The following is a 4687-nucleotide window of genomic DNA, read 5'->3' on the forward strand; positions in this document are numbered from 1 at the left end:
GCTCCTGCTGTCACTGGGAAAGGACACCGCAAGATTGAACCCAAAGCTAAGCACTTCTCCCATGGCAAGAAAGATCAATCTAGTAGGCCAAACCAAACTAATAATTCAAAGAGACTTGCAAAGATAACTCAATCATACATAAAAGAATTCATAGGAGATTCAAATATTTCTCATAGATAAACTTGATCATAAACCCACAATTCATCGGATCTCGACAAACACACTGCAAAAAGAGTTTACATCGAATAGATCTCCACCAGAGAGGGGGAGAACATTGTATTGAGATCCAAAAAGAGAGAAGAAGCCATCTAGATAATAACTATGGACCCGAAGGTCGGTGGTAAACTACTCACAACTCATCGGAGGGGCTATGGTGTTGATGTAGAAGCCCTCCGTGGTCGATTCCCCCTCAGGTGGAGCACCGACGAAGGCTCCAAGATGGGATCTCGCAGATACAAAAGGTTACGGCGGTGGAAATTGTGTTTCGTTGGCTCTCTGGATGTTTTCGGGGTACATAGGCTTATATAGGAGGAAGAAGTACGTCGGTGGCAGCCCGAGGGGCCCATGAGACAGGGGGCACACCCTGTAGGGGTGGGCGCGCCCTCCTATCTCGTGGCCGCCTCAGCTGCTGATTGGCTTGCACTCCAAGTCCTCTGGATCACGTTCCTTCCAAAAATCACGCTCCCGAAGGTTTCATTCCATTTGGACTCCGTTTGATATTCCTTTTCTTCGAAATACTGAAATAGGCAAAAAAACAGCAATATGGGCTGGGCCTCCGGTTAGTAGGTTAGTCCCAAAAATGATATAAATGTGTAAAATAAAGCCAATAAACATCCAAAAGGGGTAATATAATAGCATGGAACAATCAAAAATTATAGATACGTTGGAGACGTGTCAAGCATCCCCAAGCTTAATTCCTGCTCGTCCTCGAGTAGGTAAATGATAAAAATAGAATTTTTGATGTGGAATGCTACCTAGCATAATTCTCAATGTAATTTTCTTTATTGTGGCATGAATGTTCAGATCCAAATGATTCAAAATAAAAGTTCATATTGATAAAAGAAATAGTAAAACTTCAAGCATACGAATCAAAGTAATCATGTCTTCTCAAAATAACATGGCTAAAGAAAGTTCATCCCTACAAAATCATATAGTTAGGCTATGCTTCATTTTCGTCACACAAAGATGTTCCCAACTTCTATACCCCCGATGACAAGCCAAGCAATTGTCTCATACTTAAATAATCTCAAACTTTTTCAACCTTCACGCAATACATGAGCGTGAGCCATGGATATAGCACTATGGGTGGAATAGAATATGATGATGGGGATTTTGTGGAGAAGACAAAAAAAGAAAGTCTCACATTGACGAGGATAATGAACGGGCTATGAAGATGCCCATCAATTGATGTCAACATGAGGAGTAGGGATTGCCATGCAACGGATGCACTACAGCTATAAATGAATGCTCAACAAAAAGAAACTAGTGGGTGTGCATCCAACTTGCTTACTCATGAAGACCTATGGCATTTGAGGAAGCCCATCGTAGGAATATACAAGCCAAGTTCTATAATGAAAAATTCCCACTAGTATGAAAAAGACAACCTACGAGACTCACTATATGAAAAACATGGTGCTACTTTGAAGCACAATATATGAGACTCACTACATGAAGAACAGAGTGCTACTTTGAAGCACAAGTGTGGAAAAAGAGATAGCAACATTGCCCCTTTTATTTATTTTCTTTTTTTCTTTTCTTTTTTTCATTTTTTGGGCCTTTCTTTTTTTTAGACTTTCTTCTTCTTTTTTTCTTTTTGGGCAATGCTCTAATAAGGATGATCATCACACTTTTATTGATTACAACATATGAATTACAACTCGAAACTAGAACAAGATATGACTCTATATGAATGCTCCGGCGGTGTACCGGGATGGTGCAATGAATCAAGAGTGACATGTATGAAAATTATGCATGGTGGCTTTGCCAAAAATACGATGTCAACTACATGATCATGCAATGGCAATATGACAAAAGTAATGTATGTCATGATGATGAACGGAACGGTGGAAAGTTGCATGGCAATATATCTCGGAATGGCTATGGAAATGCCATAATAGGTAGGTATGGTGGAAGTTTTGAGGAAGATATAAGGAGGTTTATGTGTGATAGAGCGTATCATATCACGGGGTTTGGATGCACCGGCGAAGTTTGCACCAACTCTCAAGGTGAGAAAGGGCAATGCACGGTACCGAAGAGGCTAGCAATGGTGGAAAGGTAAAAGTGCGTATAATCCATGGACTCAAAATTAGTCAAAGGAACTCATATACTTATTGCAAAAATTTAGAAGCCATCAAAAATCAAGCACTACGCACATGCTCCTAGGGGGATAGATTGGTAGAAAAAGACCATCGCTCATCCCCGACCGCCACTCATAAGGATGCACAAGCCAGGTACACTTTATGTTTCAAATTTGTTACACAACTTTAACCATACGTGCATGCTACGAGACTTGCTAACTTCAACACAAGCATTCTTTAAATTCATAATCACCCAACTAGCATGACTTTAATATCACTACCTCCATATCTCAAAACAATTATCAAGTATCAAATTGATCATAGCATCCAATTCACTTCCTATGATAGTTTTTATTATACCCAACTTGGATGCCTACCATTCTAGGACCAATTTTATAACCATAGCAAATACCATGCTGTTCTAAAAGAATATCAAAATAATATAAGTGAAGCATGAGAGACTAGCAATTTCTACAAAAATAAGCCACCTCCGTGCTCTAAAAGATATAAGTGAAGCACTAGAGCAAAAACTATCAAGCTCAAAAGATATAAGTGAAGCACATAGTGTATTCTAGCAAATTCTAATCAAGTAGGCTTCTCCCAAAAGGTGTGTACAAAAAGTATGATTGTGGTAGACTAAAAAGCAAAGACTAATATAATACACGACGCTCCAAGCAAAACACATATCATGTGGCGAATAAAAATATAGCTCCAAGTAAAGTTACCAACGAACGAAGACGAAAGAGGGGATGCCTTCCCGGGGCATCCCCAAGCTTGGGCTTTTGGCTATCCTTTAATATCTTGGGGTTCCATGGGCATCCCCACGCTTAGGCTCTTTCCACTCCTTATTCCATAGTCCATCAAAGCTTTACCCAAAACTTGAAAACTTCATAACACAAAACTCAACAGGAAATCTTATAAGCTCCGTTAGTGAAAGAAAACAAAACCACCACACAAGGTACTATAATGAACTCATTCTTTATTTATTTTGGTGTTAAACCTACTGTATTACAACTTCTCTATGGTTTATAAACTATTTTACTAGCCATAGATGCATCAAAATAAGCAAACAACACACGAAAAACAGAAGCTGTCAAAAACAGAACAGTCTGTAGCAATCTGTAACTAACACAAACTTATGGAACTATAAAACTCCTACCAAAATAGTAAGTCCTGGAAAATTTGTCTATTGATCAGCAGAAAAAAGAATCAACGCATAAGCACGTTTCTGTGATTTAACAAAACTAAATTCGTGCGTGTAAAGTTTATGTTTTTTTAGCAGAATCAAATCAACTATCATCATAGGATATCCTATAGGTTCTACTTGGCACAAACACTAATTAAAAGATAAAAACACATCTAAACAGAAGGTGGATGCAAAGTTTATTACTAAACAGGAACAAAAACAAAAACCACAAATAAAATTGGGTTGCCTCCCAACTAGCGCCATCGTTTAACGCCCCTAGCTAGGCATAAAAGCGAAGATAGATCTAAGTAGTGCCATCTTTGGCACTCAATTCCTCAATAGAGCACTTATAATTTTTAGGGGTTTCTCCCTAGCAATGACTAAACCTTTAGGAAAAAATTCAAGATATTCGTTTGTAGCAAAAGGTTTCCTTAACGATAGAGAGACAATTGGGATGAACACTTATGGATTTGAGATCCGCGTCTCCCTTACTAGAAGATTCACCCTTATTTTTAGGAACATAAATAAACTTGGCGGTTTTGGTAGGGGGTTTTGGAGTGTTTTTCATGGAAGAAAACGCCGAACCTAAGTTGGTAATTATATCCTCAAGTTTACCGATTCTAGCAGAATCTAGATATATTTTTTCATTAACTATAGGTTCTTTCTCTTTAAGATTTTCAAAGTAACTCCAACCCTAGATCCATATTGGGTGATATGACTATGAATCTTTTTATCCAAATTTTCAATCAACTCAACAGTGGCAATTTTATTTTCAATAATCTCAAGCTGTTGCATAACGTGCTCTAAAGTTAAAATAGTTCCATTAACCAAAATAGGTGGTGGGCCAAACAAATCTAACATAGCATTATAAGCATCAAGCGTATGGCTACTCAAGAAGTCACCTCTGGCAATAGTATCAAGAACACATCTATTCCAAGGAGTGATGCCTACATAAAAATTGCAGAGAAGAATGGAAGTAGAAAGCTTCCTAGTAGATCTATTTTGAGCATTGCAAATTCTATGCCAAGCATCTTTTAGATTTTCTCCCTCCCTTTGCTTAAAATTTTGAATTTCATGTTCGGGAGTAATAATAAGGATAGGAGGACTAGCCATAACGACAAGGTAAATGAACTAACACACAAGCAAAGAAAAAAGGCAAGCGAAAAAGAGAGAAAGAGAGAGATTGGGAAAGAGAGGACGAATA

The sequence above is a fragment of the Triticum dicoccoides genome, chromosome 1B (assembly GCF_002162155.2).
Source record: "Triticum dicoccoides isolate Atlit2015 ecotype Zavitan chromosome 1B, WEW_v2.0, whole genome shotgun sequence".
NCBI classification, from domain to species: domain Eukaryota; kingdom Viridiplantae; phylum Streptophyta; class Magnoliopsida; order Poales; family Poaceae; genus Triticum; species Triticum dicoccoides.